This window comes from Molossus molossus, unplaced genomic scaffold, assembly GCF_014108415.1.
Source record: "Molossus molossus isolate mMolMol1 unplaced genomic scaffold, mMolMol1.p scaffold_m16_p_8, whole genome shotgun sequence".
In the NCBI taxonomy this organism is placed as follows: domain Eukaryota; kingdom Metazoa; phylum Chordata; class Mammalia; order Chiroptera; family Molossidae; genus Molossus; species Molossus molossus.
Genome location: NW_023425402.1, coordinates 83623492 through 83643550, shown reverse-complemented (window position 1 = coordinate 83643550; position 20059 = coordinate 83623492). Strand labels below are relative to the sequence as shown.

Genomic DNA, 20059 nt, shown 5'->3' with positions numbered 1-20059 from the left:
ACACAGCATTATGACTTGGTTGACGCTCAGACTCTTAGAAAAAGTTTTCAAAATGAAAAATGGTCTGAAAGATGGCTGGTTACCAGGTTATAAACCTCCTTTGATTCCAAGCAGAACATGATGTAATTATAAAATTACAGAACTGCAAAGGAATTAATTTTTTCTTTCGACAATGGCTTCTCAATAAGGGCATTTTCTTTGGGGTAGTTGGGTGGAGATGAAAAACCGAAGGAATGAGGAATGATCTTGTTAAATATCCTCCTCTGGAAAATAACTGATAAACTTACTTTTACAGTGAGTGTTTTAGCAGGGTAGTGACTTATCTTTTTGCGTATTAGAAGTGTTTATTGGAGGAACATTGATTTGGCAAAATAGACAAGTGCCTTACGTAATAACATTAACACACACACACACAAAAAAAATGACCTGACAACAGAAAATAAACTCTTCGGAATTTAAAGGAACTCAGTCAGATCACTGGAAGAACAAACAGATTATAAAAATGATGATAAAAAGCCAGGTTCCAGGTGACAATCAGTCCTCCAGGGCTTTGCTGTCCTCCTTGTCACTCTCTCATCTCCAGGCACAGGGTCCCAGTCTTAAGCTTTGGCTCCTCAATCCTTGCAATGGCTCCATGCCATAAAAAATTTTAAGTTTTATTATGTATTATGTAATCTCCATAATTAGTAATGCCCCCAAAGTGCATGCTTGAAGCATGATGTTAGCCAAGAGAATCCCCTTTCGTGATACTCTTTTTTTCCGACTACTTCCTTCCATATCAATATATAAAAGATTGTATTAAAAATGACTGAACGGTCTTCTTGTGTTTCTCTCCACCACTGTGCTAGAATAAATCCTTTTGCAAAGAGATAATAAATAAATGTATAAATGTACTCCAAATGCAGCCCTTTCTAATATCCAAAGAAAAAGAAAAATAACCCCAAACTGTCTGACACTGTGAAGCTTCTAAAAAGAAGGGGCAAGTATCTGTCAGAAAACTTTACAGGAGGGTTATCTGCTCATTGACAACTTGACTTCAGCATGATCTGTTAACTGCTTCAACTTGATAGAAAATGCCGAAAGAGCCAACGATACATTTGGGAAATAAGCTTTTCCTTCCTGAATCAAGGAAATTGCAAAGGAAAGTTATAAATGTCACAAGAATTAATATTTCCTTTTTTAGTAATTAAAAGCTGTAATTTAAAAACATAGGTAACAGCCCAGACAGTGTGGCTCAGTTGAGTGTCGGCCCATGCACCAAGAGGTTGCTCGTTCTATTCCTGGTCAGGGCATATGCCCAGGTTGTGGGTCCAATCCCCAGTGGGAGGCAGCCAATCAATGTTCTCTTGCATTGATGTTTCTATCTCTCTCTCCCTCTCTCTCTAAAATAAAAAATTTAAAAATTGAAAAAAAAGATTCAAAAGCAAATAAAAACATAGGTAACAGGATATAATGCATCCTTTAGAAAGGTATGCATACGAAAACTTCAGTAACTTGACTAATGTTTATAATAAACTAAAAACTAATTCATAAAGGGGAAATTTATTTTATATAACATACTGATAAAAACAACTTATAACATCAAGAAAGTACTTAAGAAGTGATTTCTTTTCTTTTTTTTTTTTCCATATTATTTAAGTAAATTAATCCTACAGAGTTCTTTGGGTTCACTGGCCTTCAAAGTTTTAATGATTGTCAGAATTAATCAGAAAAAATTTAAAAGGGAAAAATTATCCTTCATATTCATTCCTAAGACAATATTCACCATTTTTTTATATTTGTTTTTATCTCTATACCAACCAAATATGATTCCATAAAACACCACGAATTTAAAGAAAACCGAAGACGCTTGCTGAGTTTGAGCGTGGCAGCCCATAATTTATTGATCAGTACTTTCAGCGAGACCTGGAGAGCAATACCCAGAGACACGGCTGAGATATGAGTTATGGGAACCAGAGTATTTGCCACCGCCAGGCGTTCAAGTGCTCAACTTCACATTTTATTAGAATGGCTTCGTGGATGTTTCAAAGCATCAGAATGAATAAGGCCGAGGAAAGAACTGGACTGTCTATTGTCATGTAATGCTCCCCATCTGGCTCCGTGCTGGGGCGCCAGCGTGCCCCGACTTGGCTGCCCTGTTCTGCTCAGGACAGCTCTTCCTCTGAACCAGTTAATATCCTTCCTTGAAGACCAGCACCTCAATCAAGGTGACACTGTCGTACCCAATGTTACAGGCACCTAATAAACCTGTCGGAGCTGCTGTCCTAATTCAATTTAATTCAACAATTCAATAACCCCTGAGAGGAGTCACGAGCACAACAGAACACCACAGCTAACCGTAAGGAGCTCGCACAATTCATCAGGTGAGAGGGTTCGCTTCTGGTCTGGAGTCCCCAGGAGGCCAGAGCAGGTGCCCTGAGGAGCCTGGCCACAGAAGAATGACTCAGCGGAAGAAACTAATAAACCCTGGCGACGTATTAGCAGAAAGGCTCCTGCCCAGTGCGGCTGCCCTGCCCCTTCCCCTGAAGATGGAGAGAACATTCTCCTCCAGGTGCAGAGGGGTCACTTCTTGGAGGGCTTCAGCCTTTCCTCAGAACCCGTCCTCTGGTCTCCAAAAAGCAACTGCCCCAGTCTGTACCCCCAGAACAGAAGCGGGCTCTATTTCTGCAACACTGCTAGTGATAACACCACCAAGAGAAGACAACAGCGAAGCCCTCCTTCCGATCTCCATTCCACTCTTTTTATTGTTCTGAGGGAGGCGTTAGGTCCATTTTTACTACCTATGTCCCTGGGTACCAGATGGAGACAGAAGCCGGACAGGTCACTCTTAGCGCATCGGGCTTAACCGCGGCGGGAGCAAAGCACCTCAAAGTGCGGGAAGGTGCAGCCAACTCTCCCAGGAGAGGCGGGGAAGGCTGGACGGAAGAGGTGCAATCAAGGTGGATCTAGAAAAATGAAAAGTGCTTCCCCTGGCAAGGATTTCAGCTTCGATGACGGGCAGAGACCATGGCTGTTTCACACAGAGCATCCTGGTGAGAGTGAAGGAGAGGGGGTGGGAGAGAAGGGAGGGCACTGGGCAGTGTCCCCCATGGGCCCCACACTGGGCCAGCTCCTTCACCCACATGGCCCTTCATAGTCCTCAACAGCCCTTCTAGGGAGTCACGCTGTCCCATGCTGAGGATGAGAGACGTAGGGCTCAGCCAAGTTAAACAATGTGACAAGGTGACGTAGTCTTAGGTGATAAAGCTCAAATTCCCCAGTGAGTTTCGAATTCTCCCTGGTCTTGGGACTCTCTGTCAAGCAAAATCTCGCTTAAATCATAAATGTCCCAGAGAATCAAAAGTTGACTTTATATTTTCTAAAATATCTTTGAAGGAGAGACACTTCAGCTAGACAGCCAGATGGCAGTGGACTCTGGTGAGCACGGTGCTACCTCCCAGAGGGCTCAAAGTCCAGGCCAGTTTTTATTTATGCTTTTCAATCCGATCTTAAGAAAGTGCTATGGACATAATAAGCCTTATTCAGTGCTCTGATAACTTCATTTGATGAATGAAGTTATTTCATCTTTATGTTTTAATGTAATGAAACTATAAAATAAGCTAAAAGAAAACGTGAAGTCCATGTAGTGAATCACCTCTAATTTGACAATGCTTCATGCAAGGACGACTGTCGATTTTTGCACATTACTTTCATGTACTACCGGCAATTCTCCAGGGAGTCTTCCTCTGTGGGAAAATAAGAACAAGGATGTGATTCTTCCCCAGGTCCGCCATCACACGCAACCTTCAATAACAGGTGTTTTTTTCTCTTTGGTTTAATGAGCTAAAATGCGTTTATAATAAGAGCCAGGGTAATCCTCCAAGTGTCCTGATAGCTGTTCAAGCACTTTCCATTTAAATGGTATACTTTCCTTGTAGTGTCCTGGGAAAGAAAATAGCTTAAACTCTATTTGTGGTTTTAAAAGCATTTGTTACAAAGGTGACATATGACCTAGTAATGCTTTAAAATAAATTTATAAGGCAAATAAATCCTGGGAATGTAATGTAGAGCATGGCAACTAGAATTAACAATACTATATAGCATATTGAAAGCGGATAAGAGAGATCTTAAGAGTTTTCATTACAAAAACATTTTTTTCTACTATGTGTGGTGATGGACGTTAATTAGACTTAATGTGGTGATCATTTTGCAATATATACAGAGTATTTCAAATCATTATGTTGTGCACCTGAAAATAATATGTTATGTCAGTTATGTTTCAATTTTTTAAAAAGGATATTCAAATGATTCAAAATATATTGAAACCTACTAAATTGGAAGGCAACAATGGAGTTGATGGTAAGAACACATTAGTAATCAGCATGATGAAATTGACCTTCAAATGTGCTATTCTATCATTATTTTATTGTGAAGTTATGACTCATGTATCTATTCTGTTCTTATACAGTATCATCTACGACATAAAATTCAAAAAAATATTTTCAGTAGTTTCTAATCTCATCTCACCCAAAAGTTTGAAGGCTATAGTGCATCAGAGTTTCACTGGTCGATTAGATTGGAGAAAGAAATTGAACCCACATCTTCAGAAAGGGCTCATGAAAGAGCATGTGCAAAGCCTTACTGCTAATGCCAGGTACACCTTCCATGATGACATCACACCCCTGGCTCTTCTCCCACCTCCAGGACTACTCCATCTCCAGGTGCTTCTCCAACCACCCATTAATGTGGAAATCTTCAAAGCATGCTCCTAAGTCACCCTCTTTGCTCAGTCTCTATCCTCTCCCCAGCTCTATTACCAACTACATGCTAATGACTCTCAAATTTATGTCTCCACTCCAAATTTCTCATTTGAGTTCCAGACCCATCTGTCCAAATCTCTACTTGCTCTTTCCCCCGGATGTCTACAGGCATCTCAAATGAAACATGGCCAAAAATGAATTCATGAACCAAACTTAGGTAAAGTCTTCCCCATATATGCAAATGCTACTACCATCCATCCATGTTCTCATGCTAAAATTTTGGCATGTCCTGGACCACAGTTTCCTACGTGCTATCAGTCACCAATGTCTGCTGATGCTGCCTTAGAAACCTCTTTACTCTGTCCCTTCTCTCCATCGTCACTGTGGCCACCCAAGCTAAAGCCCTGTCTTCTCTTTCTTCATGCTGTCTGGCCTCCTCCAACCCCTTCACCACGAACCTGCCAGAGGAGTGTGTAAACACAGACCAGCTCATGTCATTCCTGTTTGTGTCAAAGCCTGCTCTTTGGATCAAGTCTCAAACCCTTACCATTTACCTCACGGCACTCCGCGGTGGGCCCCTGCCCAGCTGGTAACCTTTCCTCTCCCCTCTCCCCTGCTCCCTATGGTCCAACGACACAGCTTTCTTCCTGTTCCTCACAAAAACCGAGCTCCTTCCTTCCTGAACTGTCCTGCATGGATTTTTCTCTCTGACATGCTTCTTCTCCAGACAAGCTCCTCTGGTTTCTGTGCTCACCTTACAAGGCATTTCCTGGGGAAGCATTCACTCACCCTGACTCACAACCCTCTCTCTTAGCAACCTACGTGTCTTCGTAGCGCTAATTATACTTATTACTTATGATGTCGTTGTTTTTGTCCCCACTGACAGAGCATAAGCTCCCTCCCCACCCCATTCACAGGCTTTTCCCCAACATCACACACAGTCAGTACCTACATCACGGTACGTGCTCCACGAGTACCTGTTGACCAAAAGAATGCTGATATTGACAGAGGTTTTCTGGAAATGCTCCAAGTCGTTGATCCTGGCAGCCCTGGTTCTTATTAGGTGACTACTTTCAGTCTAAAATTCACAGCTTTTCTTTTCATTCACAGATGTGTGTTACCTCCAGTAGTCAAGGGCCAACACCAGGAGGTGAAAAGCCTGATTTACTGCATCTGCACCTCGTATTCAGCAAATGGACTTGGAAAAAGTGAGCTGCATCTCCAGATCTCACTGTTGTAGGAAAAAAGTCTCCTTTGGTTCTCCTACTCTGTGGATGCACACTGTTCTCAAAATCACAACGGAATTTTGCTCCCACCCCAAGTAAAACATCTCCCTTTGGCTCTGGAAGTCTCTGGGCTGCGCTTGCTTCAAGGTCTTTACCAATGTCACTTCTATTTGATCGCAGGTCTTCCGAGAGCCTTGAATTCGAGTTCAGGCCCCTCGCAGGACCTACAGGTGATAAATGCAGACACGGGCCTCCAATCGCTGCACATTTCCTTCTGAGGCTCGTAATGACCTCGAGGATGGGGCCCAGCAAAGCTCACTGTAGGTTAGGATCCCAGCTGATGCTTCTCAGGTTGTTCAGAACAGAGTCCAAAGTTCCCTGTGGCCTGAGGCTCTCTACGAGCCCAGCTTTGTTTTAATCACACTGGCCCTTTGCTATTCAAACATTCCAAACCAACTGGTACCTCACCTGCTGCCTCCTGTGGGCCTTTGCACTTTCTGTTCTTACTGCTTGGTCCCTATCCCCCACCCCCATTCTAATGATGTCTTCCCTCCCTTTATTCAGGTCTCTGCTGGATGTCAGACCTTGTGCCCCATAGTCCCCATCCCAGCTGCTCTCTGTCCCTGAGCCCTGCTTCATTTTCCTCATTATTATTTGTCACAGCAAATTACACGTATGCTGTCTGTCTCCTCCAACTGGAATGGAGATCATAAGAGGAGGAACTTTGTTTTGTTTGCAGTTATATATCCAGTGACTAAAAAAGTACATAGTAGGTACTCAGAAAGTATGTATTTAATAAATACATAAAGAAATGAATGAGAGATGCTCTGCAAGAAGTCAAAAAGGAAGCAGAATCGATAATCTTCTCATCGAAAGCTGCAGGCGTAGTGAGGACCGGGGAGTGGTGCTGTTGAAGGCTGTGCTGAGACACTTAGGGCCCTGGATCACAAGGCAGGAGTCAAGAGGCAGGCCCCGCCCCCTGTCCCACCCCTTCCAGGAGCCTGGAGACTGGAGGGCTGGGTTTATGGGTGGCAGGTAGGGCTGGTCCCCCAGGGCCTGCCAGTCAGTGGGTCTCCTGACAAATGAGCAATGAGCCTCTAGCAGTAGGAGCAGGAGAACAGGGAACCCCCAGGGTAACATCCGCAGAAATGAGAATAAGGATGAAGGTGGCCTTGTTACCTGGAGACGGGTGGTCTGTGCTGCTTTTCCGTCTTTGTCTTCTTTTTGTAATGCCCCTTAAAAATCGCTGAACCACGCCCTGGCTGGTTTGGCTCAACGGTTAGAGCTTAGAGCGTCGGCCTGCGGTCCAGAGAAAAATCACTGAACCAAATTCCGAATGTAAGACTCCTGTGAACTAATCCACTATGTCACTCACTCCATTCCCTTTCCCCAACTTACTTCAAAATTCTCAGCCTCGCTCCAACCGTGCAGGTGTTAGCAGAAAAGTTCTGAATGGAGGTTAGTTCAGGGATTGGGAGACTCACAAAATGAGTAAGGAATGTCCACATGTGTCAAGTAAGGTGCGATAAGACTGACGGATCGTGATGAAACCTTTATCTGACATGTGGATTTCCCAGAGTCCTACCTATACTGTATTGAGGGGGTTGAGGATGGGGAATATGTAAAGGTAATTATAGGTGTATATTTTAATTTTCAATATTTCAATTTTAACACTTTGGATATAATTTTCAAATATTATTAATATTTAGAGTATAGTCGACATTTTTATCTAAATTTTTTCAAAGAAATTAATTGGTCTTTTCATAAAAGCACTATGTCTTAAATGTAATTTTGTATGCTAGAGTGATTTTTTTCCTGACAGTATAGAAGATTCAATATTATGAATCTGGCAAACACTGAATGTATACAATACACAAGTGAGAAAATATAAGCTTCACATAACAAAAATCTTTGCAGTGGAATGCTAAGCTTTTTACATTCTGAGAGGACAATGTTTACAGTAAAATTTAATATTTTTATTTATAGTAAAACCTTTGAAGGTGGATATGCTGTGTATGGAATGTCTCCACCCACATAAGCAAGTCTGACACCGTGAGCAAAACCACACAGGACTGTGCAACGCGGATACTGTTTGCTCCCAGCCCCAAACCATCATCACAGTGAAGAGGGCACTACTTTGCATCCTTAACCTTTGTTTAATAAATTTCCTCAACCATTATGCTCCGAAACCAAAACCTTCTAAAGGCTTTCCACTTTACTGAGGATAACGCCTACCCCCCTCTCCCACCCAAATATGCAAGCTAGCTCCTCATTATTTTAAAGATCTCAGCTCAGATGCCTCAGACACAGAGAACCTTCCCCGACCATCTGACTACAGAAGCCCAGGCACTCGATTACATCAGATCCCCTCATTTCCTCGTTGTCCTTTCCACCATCTGAAACTGACTTGCTCATTTATTGTTCGTCTTCCCCAACTAGAATATACACTCCCCCAAAATGTGTTTCATTCCCTACTTTATTTCCAGCTTTAATAAATAGTATTTATTAAATCAATTATTAATTAGTGAACTTCCTACAGAGTTTGAGTTTTCTATTTTAGGCCTGTTATGACAACTTTAACATGTCTCATCAGAAAGCAAGTAATAGATGTATAGGTCTTGCTTTTCTACACGGTTTTCTATTATCAATGTGTAAGATGTGCATCACAATTGATAAAACAGCTAATTAGTATAATTTAATAGCAACTATTGACTCTCACTAAATAATGATTTGGTGAACAAATGAATGAAAACAATTTTGTTCGAAATTACTCACTGAGATCCATAAAAGAAAATGGAGTATAACACTATAATATTCTCCTTCAACTTTTAAAAGGAAACCAAAATTATTTTTATTTTAGTTGTGAATTATTTTTGTAATAGCAGTTGCAGAAAAATTGAAATTGGCACCCAAAATCCACCTCAAATTGACTGCCACAATAAGTTTAATAGTTCCCCTATAGTCTCAAGCAATGTTTTTAGACAACAAATAAACCTTTCCAAGGTTTAAATGAGATCCAAGTTCCTGCTTCCTGTGGAATGAGTCTAAGTTCATCACTATGGAAACCAGATACTATGACGTGGTAGCTTCTCTTTGGGAAAGGGAATATAATCAGAAGGTTCAAAGTTCAAGATCGATGGCACGTTTTGAGGGAACCAGTGACTAACAGAAGAGAGGTCCTCCGGGGCTCAAGGTTTTTAGATGCTACATTAGTGCATATCCTGCTTCACTTTCTACCTACCAGCACAGCCGGTCCTGGGTGATCTGCTGGGAACAGACACAGGCCTGCCTTGACTCAGGTCACTGTCCCTCAGGTAGCGTGGGACCATGAGCACAGGTTACAACCTTCCACGACTGCAAGGCCTTGACCATCAGGCTGCAGAGGTGAGGATGGCAGAACGTTCGCTCCACGAAGTGGGGCTCTTGTTCTGCATCATTGTTTCTGTGTCTAATAATATTCCATTCCGGTGGGAGCGTCCCGTGCAAGCCTCTCGCGGCACTGGGGCCTGCAGAGCGCCCTCCCAGGCCGAGCCCGTCCTGGGCTCTAACGCTCATTCTGATGTCTCTGTCACCGGCCCCGATCTGCACATTCAGGAACCTTTGTAAGTAAAATTTTAAAAATTGAGGGGTTCATCACAATATTTAACCAGTCTACATTCTAAAAACGAGTTTTTGGTAACAGAAGGACAAAATCAGTGAGCATAAACTGTTTTTTGTTTTGAAATGGTAACTTTTTGTATTTAAAAAATAAATAAGCCCCTAGTGCAAGCAGAGTGAGGGGTATTTCCGTGCACTGTCAATCACAAGTTCGCCTATTCAGAAAACCAGTTTTGCATTAAGCATCAAGTATCTTAAGATGTTCGTTACCTTTGACCTGGGAATTACCCTTGCATGGATCTTGCTTAAAGAAGTAATCTGAAATTTGAACCAAGAGTTCATCAAAATGCCATTTTTAATACCAGATATTTGGAAACAGCCTAAAGGTCCAATTTTAAAGGACTGGCTAATAAATTATGGTGTATCCATACAGTCAAATATTATACAGACATTACTTAACCTTACCAGGAAGTTGGAAATATTTAGGACATAAGGTTAAGTAAACAGAGCAGATTGTAATATGTCACTGACTACGGAAAAATTCATTAAAAATAAGGGGGAAGAAAATGTCAAAATGTTATGGTGCCTTTGGGTCATGGGATTATAGGCTAATATTCTTCCTGAATTTTTTATACTGAATATATTTTCCAAAGTTTTTATTGGAAACATGTATTTCATGATTAGAAATAACAACATCTCTTCAAAAATGCTAACTCTACTGTATTACAAATACTTGCACATGTATGTTCACGAAGCTGATCTGACATGTGGTTCACCCAAGAGAGTGAAAAATCTGTGCCTCTTCTATGCCAAAATCAGTACTGAGATTCTTTGAGTTTGCCCTGCATTTCAGCCCAAAGATGCTGATTCTCAAAAAGGAAAATATTCCTTAGCAGCTGCAACCTATCAGCACCTCTGTGATTAACTCACTATTTGCAAAAGAGCCTGCTCCTGCTCAGCAGTACTTTCATCCCAAGAGACTCTAACTCTTCATCTATTCTAATATCTCTACCAGCTTTACTTCAGTGTATGGTGATCATTGGTTTATATCTGGCTCTTCCATTAGATGATGAGATTCTTGAGATTCTTGTCATTCTGACATCCTCAGAATCTAACACAGTACCTGATAAACAGTGGCCATTTAATAAATGTTGAATAAATTACTGAGTGGAAAAAAAAATCACCTCACTAACCCACAAGAGAAACATACACTAACAGGATCCTATTGTCATGAAATCTCGGTTGGTGCATGGAATAAGACATACTCTGGAGTGTCACTTCCAGTTGATGAAAAAGCGGGGCAGCCCCTGTCACGGGGAGCTGGCCTGGCGCTCACAGCTATGTCCTGGTGTTCTTCTGTGACGGAATCACCACCACAGAACATCAACACCAGACAAGGACACCTCGTGACCATGATGGATCAGGACAGAAACAAGACCACTATGTACTCATGTCTGAACACACAAAACAACACACAAACACCTCCCAACCTCAAAATGACCAATACCCCTTAATCTGGCTAAAGAGAGTCTGCTGTTTCTTTGCCAATTATAGTGTTAGCTTCTCTAGTCCCGCCTCCTTCTAGGAAAGATTTAAGACACAAAATGATAGGGTTATCCCTGCTCTAACCTGGAGCAAGACCCTACTTCTTTAAACTCTCTTCCAAAGCATTTAACACAAGCCCAAACCCCATAATAACTGTTTCCTAACACCCTCTTACTGAGGCACCCCCTTTCCCCATGGTGTACTCATTCATTTCAATGAGGAGCAAACCCCGTTTGACTCCATGTCATTTCCTGGTGGTCTGCAGCTGGAGGGTGTTGCTAAGTCCTTAGTCCTCGCTGGAATGCCCTCCTCTCATCTCTCTTCCCAAACATATTCAACAGAGCTCACCTCCTCCTGGACTCCACTGCGGGCCTTCCAGGCTTCAGGTGGCTCCATTTCTTTTAGTCTCCATAACACTTATATTCAGTTGCTACTATTAACACATTGCGTACCGCATAGAAATCTCTCAGACATACGCCAGGGACCACACATTTTTGGGCAAACTGCACGCTAGGTTCTGAGCTGCACTCATTTGAACCAGCAGATACCCATCCCGTAGCTACTTCAAGAATACAGAACGGTGTGCTGTTTTTCAGACTTCGACCCGCTGGGCAGAGTCACAAATACTATAATCCTATATTACCCTGAGTTTCAAAAACTGAAATAGTTAATGCAAGTACAAACACGAGTTAATTCGTGCACGGTCTGCAACGTTTGGGCAGGAAAACATGAGTTAACTCGTGTGTGGTCAAAAATGTGTTCAGTTTGTATTTCACAACACCAGATAGCACTGTAATCTTGACTGCTCTCCAAAAGACCCTTCCAACTCTAAAAATCTTATTATTCCCATTGTGTTGTTCTAAAAGTTTTATGCATGGTTATTTACGTCCCCAAATAGGCTATGAGTTCTCACAGACATGTCTCAAATATGGTCGTTTTTCCCAGATATGTTCTCATTCCTCTTCCTCTTACCACATATAAACACAGTCCACTGCACACAGTGAAGAACTACAGCCAGTCATACTCAAGCGGATACAAATCTGACCTTGTACTTGTTGGGGAATGATAGGCTGTTCCATTAGGAAATAGGTAGATTTAGAGCAGCTTCAAGTACAGATCCTTATAGACGGAGTGTGTTCCACGTCCCCACACATTCATTCTCTTAGTGCTTTTGCGCTCGTTCACTCTCTCTTTCTCTTCCTCTTTCTCTCTCTTCCTCTCTCTCTGTATATATCTATTTCTTATTTATCATATTTAGGGCAATGTACCTGTACATATAAAGGTTAATCCAGGCCACGGTAGCTGGCAGAGGTCCCTGCTGTTCAACTGAAATCGGTGACTAAAATTAAGCCTTCGAAACATCTGACTTGCTGATGTATGTATCCTGCATAATGACAGAGATCCTGTATTGAGGGGAAAAAACCCTCTAGATTATTGGGTTTTCTGCCAAAGCCGGATAGAATCCTGCGGACAACTGTCTTCAGATGACCTGCTCTCATCACACACTCAGATGTCTCACCGTCGACTCCCGGCATCCCTCACACACGGCCCTGCTGACTCCCCCATTTCTGTGGCCCAGATCTGAAAATGACCTTGCCCTGCCAGGACTGGGATGACTCCCTGAAGACCAGGATGAGGTCTGGACTCAGCAGGATCTGGGTTTCTACGACTCCTTCACCTCCGGTCTAGCTCCGGGAGCTCAGGCACCTAACTGAACCTCTCTAAGCCTCCATGCCCTGGCTTAAAGCAAAGCCCTAGGGTTTGCCCTCCCAGGACTCTGATGAAGACTCAGTGAGATTATGTATCTAAGGCACATGGCAGACACTCTACAAATGTTAGCTATTCTTTCCTTAACAGTGCCTGACAACTAACAGAACCCAGTCTCCCCATGAAGGGTCGGTCGCCCATTCCGTACTCTTGGTGACTTACGCCAGGAAGAATATTTGAAGCCAGAGTAGATGTTCGAGTTTCTGTTCTCAGATCAACAACCCAGCCCTAGCTGTTCCACGGAACATCCCCCCCATTCCTGATACCGCTCGCATCTGACTTTCCTTGCTGCATCCCAAACCCCAAACCAAGAACCTGTTCTTACCTGGCATGCCTGTCCAGTTCGCCTCCGAGCATGCTCTGCACCTTCACCCTGATAACCTCCGTTCCGTCCTCTCAGCCTGACCTGAACTTCTGGCACTCTGGTTGCCTATCAGAAGACACAACACTGCATCTGTCCCTCCATTTGACCCTGGGCTTCAGAGGTCTTAAAACACGGGCTTTTATTTCAGGCTGCCGGGGTTTGAATCCTAGCTTTACAATTTAAGGACCACATAATGTTGTGCAAGTGATTTACCTCCCTAACTTTCAGTTTCTCACCTTAGAGGACGATTATGAGATTTAATAAAATGAACTTGAACATGGAACATGGAACCTGGCTACACATACAAAGGTTTTATCCCTAGGACCTCTGGTGGCCACAGGCTTGCTTTCCACTTGCTTTGACGCTACCCACACACAGCCTCTTCACCTCCTGGCTCAGCCTATCGAGTTGGTCTAGTCCCTCCTGATCTGCTTCATCACACACGTGCTTGGTCAACACAGATGCTCCTTCATCCTGACATTCGACCTCACCAGACTTTCATAATATTGCCCACATATGCCAATATTCTAATTACGGACCTATCACCTTATGCCTCCTAACAGACGACCCTAATCGGAGCCTGCTGCCTCCCCTCTGCCCATCTCCCACAAACCTGGTGAATTTGTATCAACAATAGTTCTGTGTTCATCACTTCACTTCCCTGTTCAAACTTTCGCTGACCTATCATGCCAAAGCAGGGGTCTCCAGTCTCATGATCTCTAGATGACCAGGGCCTCTATAAATAAAATCCTTAGGCTGGAAATAAGGCACAGGGGTATTTGCTAAAAGTACGCAGATATAGATAAATGGTCGGGCTCTTCATACAATAATATTCTGTGAACCACAGTCCTCAGCAAAGTCTAGACATGAGGGGCATTATTTCATCACTGAGCTTTGCCTTGGCTAGGAGGAGGGTCCCACTTCTGGAATTTGCATGGCATCTGAGTTGTCCACTATGCAAACTTGATATCTTAGTGCAAGGGACGGTCTCCAAAACAGAGGGGGCAATTCTCCTTAACAGTAGTTGTTTGTGATCGTCAGCATTGTTAGCTTGGGAGAACCACACCTCTATGTGACTAGACAGAACTGTCCATCATGTTGCCCCCACCCCACCACCAGTATCCCGCACAGTGTTGGGCACACGATCCAGTCTGACTATAATGATACTTCCTCCTCTCTGCTGGGCATAGAGACTAATGCAATGACCACTGAAGGAGAGCCCATCTGAGCCCTTCCAGGAGATTTCCAGAAATGGGATCTGGAAGAGACAAGACCTCTATTTCTTATGGATCGAAAGCCCAGACACGCAGGCTTGGAACTATGGATAATTACCTTTCCGCGCATGTGGAAAAGGGTCTTGGAGTGAAGCTCAGAGAGAAGAGGAGCCGAGAAGCGGGGAGACGAAGAACCCTGACAAAGATGTGTGTCTCTGGCCTCCAGTTAGGACGGAAGCAAAGTCCACCTTTGGATTTTCCAGTCACGTGAGCCAATAAATCATCCCCTTTGCTTAACCTGAGTAAATGTCGGTTCTACGTGTGTATAACCAGAGGAATTCTGACCACCTCCATTCCACAGGAACACAGGGTGGGGTGGTGGGAGAGGGAACTTGTTCCCCTTGGTACACGTAAGGCATTGAGCAGATGACAAGGACACTACAGGAAGGAATGCAGAGATCCCCATCTTCTCACCTTGTTTGCAATTCCTGTGACTTGTGTAATTTCATGTCTGGCGACAAAGTTTCCAAAGCGTAACCTGCTACTGAAACACACCCTGTTACTTCACAGCACAATGGCCAAGAATCCACACCTTCATACGAGAACTCCCTTCCACCAGTCGCACTGAAAGCTCTTGGAAGAGTCTCATCAGTGACTCTAGTCACCAAACCCCCAGAATTACTGCTGGAGGAGAGGGAGGTGAGGTGAGAGGAAGCACAGATGGAAGTCATCAGACCAAACATCAGCGATCAGAACTCAAGACATTTCAGGAGGTCTCTATCTCATAACTGGAGACCCTTATCTTCCAGAATGTAACCTACATTTTTACTCTGAAGTGTGAACCCCCACTAAAATCTGACACCAAACCTTATCTCTCTTTCCTGTTTCCACAAGGCTTCCAACGCGTGTCCTATTTAGCGTCTCTTATCTCTACAAACCCTGCAGAAGGGCAGTACAGCTTACTGGTGCAGCAAGCGTACTCTGCAGTATTAGTCCTGGTTTCATCACTTTTCCGCTCTAATTACTTCTTGGGTTGTTATGCACCGAAAACCATCAAGAACTAAGTGAAACCGGTACTTCTTTTATTATGTATTATGAACACAGACTGTCAGTGATGGGCCAGATGCCCAGGTCAGATCTCCTTACCTGCTATTATCATCGTGTTACCCTTGCCCTATGTCATCCCCCAACCAAACTCTCCTAATGGCACCAACACCACCCCCACTACATTCTGATATCTGCCTCTCCTAATTCCTCTAGGACTCATCATGCAGTATTTTAAAAAGATGGAAAGAACACAGTCCAAGGCTTTGATCTGTCTATGAGGGCAGAGAGGCCCGGAGAGGCAAAGGAATATATTCAGGGCCACATAATCAGGGTCTTGGTTAGGATGACAACTTGGTTTTTCCAATTCCCCATCCAATGCCTTTGGCAACCTAATGCTCAAGCACCAACCAGGTCCTCAGTGATTCGTGGCGCATTTTCCAGGCCCCTCTCCACCAGCCTGTAAGCTCCATAGGAGAAGCCACCTTGCCCCCAGCAGCTAGCATGACACCACAAGTGTTCTGTGCTTTCCGCGTGCTTGGGAACATATCACACCTTAGCAGACAAAACTGATCTGAAGTCCTGAAATGGATACACTTGATAAACCTGCAATTCATATATTCCTTAATAAAATAAAGAATCCAGCCCTGGCCGGTTTGGCTCAGCGGTTAGAACGTCAGCCTGCGGTCCAGAGAGACCCGTGTTTGGTTCCGGCTAAGGGCATGTACCTAGGTTGCAGTTTGTCCCCGGCCCTGGTTGGTCGTGTGGGTGGCAGCCACTCGATGTGTCCCTTTCACGTCGATGTTTCTTTCTCTCTCTCTTCCTCTCTCTCCCTCCCACTCTATCTGAACAAAAAATGAAAAAATGTCCTCGAGTGAGGATGGAAAAAAATAAATAAGTAAAATAAAAGGTCCATCTCACTGCAGACTTGTTTGTTCTGTCTCGACACAAGTTCTTATTCCAAATGTTTTGCTTGATGTAGACTCTCCATGCCATCGCCTATTTAGGGAGAGTAACATTAATGAAATGTATATTTAAACTGCCTCCTCACCCGGCCAATGTAGCTCAGTAGGTTGGGAATTGTCCCATGCAGCAGAAGGTTACCGATTCGATTCTCAGCCAGGGCACATGTCTGGGTTGTAGGCTTGATCCCCAGTCAGGGGCGTGCAGGAGGCAGCTGACTGATGTTTCTCTCTCATCAATGTTTCTCTCTCTCCCTCTCCCTTCCTCTCTCTGAAATATAGATATACATATACATATATATATGCACAAACACATATATATATTAAAAACTGTCTCTTTTAAACTCTATATTCTATTTGATAAAGTAATACACATTGTCATGAAGACTTATTATTTTATCTTCTACTCATTCTGCTTAAGAAATATAAGAAGTGACACCTGCTTTCATCTTAGTTTTTATCTATTTTCTTAAGCCAAAGATGAATGTATTTCCCTTTCAAAAGTCATCGTGAGAAAGAGAGAATTTAAACAAACCATTCACATTCATTCCCCCTGGAAATCAGTGGTTGCCCTTCTCTGCCCAATGAGGTACCGTCAAAATTCTGAAACTATACAAGTCCAACTAGCACAATGTCACTCCTGGAGCATGCAAAAGCTTCACTAAAAATTCCCCAGAATTAAAACAACAAGTACAGCCTTTTTTAAGTGATCCTTCCTGCAGAACCCTTCTGATTGCAGGTGACTTCAGCATGCTACCTGCATATTCCTGGACCTGACACAGAAGCAACAGGTAAAACTTTCCTGTGCCAACTGCCTGGAAATCGCACACAGAGACTTTTCACGCGACAACTCTCCTTCACTGAAGGCTTCCCCAGCCTAGGATACAAAGCTCTACATAACCAGGGTTGCAAATTATAGCTAAATCATCTCACAGTTATGGCTCTCTGTTACAGAATTATTTTCCTTAGAGAAAATCATTCCTAACAGCTCAGAATGTATTTTAATGAGGAAAAAAAATTCATGAAATTAAATTGTCAAAGCATTTAACTATAGTTTCTACTTAATGGAAATAATTTGCTTACAAGGACACTTACTCTTTACTTAAGCTGTTTGAAAAGCACAAAACTACAAGCAGATGCTTCAGTATGGGTAAACAGTAGCAGAAAAACAAAGTAAGGTTTAAGAAGTTTCAGAATTTAGCCTACTTTTCACAAAATGGCAATATATTCTAGTATCAGTAGCCAGATAACAAACTAAAGGTCATTTTATATAATAATTATTACTATAATGACAAAGCACCAAAGTAAACAACTCTTACAAGAGCTGGTAATGTTTATGCATAAATCACTACAGGAAGTGTACCTAGAACTTGATTTGACTGCAACACCAAAAGCATTTATATTCTTACTGACAAATAAGAACAGTTGTTGACTCGTGAAATGTTTTCAGTATATACAATTGTCCACAACTACTTCTGAAGGTCTTCAGAAGAAAAAACAGGTAAGAGACACTAGTGCAACATACTTTAGTTCTTAAATTCACCAGAATAAAGTGTACCAGGGATGACTACAATTAGTAAATTACACTGATGTGAAGTATATGACTTTCTGGCATTACCAATGCCTGGTATGGAACAATGAATTGTTTTTATTACAAATCTCTCTCTCTCTCTCTCTCTCTCTCTCTCTCTCTCTCTCTCTCTCTCTCTGTCACACACACACACACACACACACACACTTCTTAAACTAAATCTAAGGGCAGAAAATACACACAGAAAGCTCACAACCATACAATATGAAATGCTGGCTTGGACAATTAATTATAGCAAAAGAATGATTAATGAATGAAGCAAATCTTGCAAACCCTCAGCCCTTTCTCTTAAGGACAGACTACAGAGGAAGAAGAGTAGTGCTGAATTTGGCAATAATCGCTTGGCCTCTCCATTTTGCCTATGTAGACACTACCACATACAGATGTTGCCTTAGGAAGCCCCGAGCACACGCAGCTCCTGCCCAGGACTACTACAAATGAACGCGGTGAACGTCGTCACAGAGAACGCTGACTCTCTGGAACGGAAACAAAGGAGGGTGTAGCTCGGAGAAACCCAGCCAGGCGCGCCACGGCCCCGGCATCCCGGAGGCTGCTCCGCAAGGCTCGTCTTGCGCTCCAGGGACTGGGGAGTCCGGAACTGACGGCGGACTTGGTTTATTTCCCAAACTTCAGAGCACAGTGTTTACCCTAACTCTGGAGGGGAAGGGGGGCGGTGAAGAAGGGCCCCGTTTTGGCCGCAGCGGTTGCCCACCCACCTCCCCACGCCGATGCCACCCTCTCCTTCCCCCTCACCTGTCCTGCGCGCGCGGACTCGGAGGTCCAGCCGCCTCTCCGGGCTCGCACTCTCGGAGCTGCTGGGACGTCTGGCGCCTCTGGAGAGGAGCGCAGGCGGCGGCGGCGGGGTCGGGGTCGTCAGCGGGAATCTCGGCAGCCGCTCGCAGCCGCTGTCTCCCTCCCCATCCCGGTGGGGCTCGGGCAGCGGACGCCGCACGGCCACCGCGGGCGGATGAGTCAGGCGAGGGGGCGGGCGGCGAGGGGTGCGGGACCGTGGAGGGGGGCGGGGACGTCCCTACTCCCGCACTGGCGGGGCGGCGGCGGCCTCTGGGGGGAGGGCGGGCAGTTGCCTGTGTCCCCCAAGAGTCGCGGGGCCGCTGGACGCCGCCATAGGGCACACAGATCCCAGCGCTCCTGCCCTCGGCGGTCCCCAGGCACGGCGCGGTGGGCCAGGGACAGGGACTGCGAGCTCAGGCGTCGCCACCGCTAATAAAGACAAAAGGGACCCGGGTATTGGGAAAGGAAAAGTTTTCTGCTCGGATCCATATGGACACCAGCGAAACCTTACACCCTAAACACCTAAGAGGCGGGTGGGGGGCACGGTCCGGTGCCCGCGGGCTTCCAGGAGCGTCGCCGCGCTACCGCCGCCGGAGTGTGAGCCAATCTCGCCACCGCCCACGACCCGTGGGAACTCTCGGAGCCCTGCCGCCTCGGCTCTCGCGGCCCGCCTCCTCCTGGAGGACGCAGACTAGTCCTGCTCTTCCCCTCCAGTACCCCCGCGCCCCAGCCCCGCGCCCCAGCCGCAAAGTTGCACTTCTGGAGCCGGGATCACAGACCAAAATTTATCTTTGGGAACAAAATACCCGCTTGCAGGAGCTCTTCTCCGGGCTGGAAGGCCAGAGGGTGGAAACGGACACACCTACCGCAGGGCGCGCCCTTTCTGCGGTGGAACCTGGACCCCAGAGAGCCGGGGATCCGGGCCCCGCCAGTCCCCCGGAGCAGCAGCGGAGCCCCGGCCAATTCCGGTTTTCCTGGAGCAGGCGCCTTGGCTCCACGCCCCTCGGAGTCTTGATCAGACGCCGCCTGGGCGGGTCGGGGTCCCCCTGGCGGGCTGCGCGGGCGCTGCGCAAAGCCGCCCGGAGCGACGCTGCGAAGCCCGCCCTGTGTGCGCCGCTCTGGAGAGCCCCAGGGACAGACGGAGGTTTGGCCCAGAGCGGCAGGGACCCAGAGGATGGACTGGATCTTTGAGGGCTTCGGTGAACAGAGCTGAGGTTG

The 20059-nt window shown here is 44.9% G+C and overlaps 1 protein-coding gene across 1 annotated transcript in view; it reads right to left on the bottom strand.

The window, feature by feature from the left end:
• Positions 1-19009, bottom strand: part of TMEM200A (transmembrane protein 200A) — a 69102-nt gene extending 50093 nt beyond the window's left edge. The window contains exon 1 of the mRNA XM_036248681.1: positions 18803-19009. The gene's annotated coding sequence lies outside the window, so the exon portion shown is untranslated. The remainder of the gene's footprint in view (positions 1-18802) is intronic.
• Positions 19010-20059: the final 1050 nt, after the last annotated feature.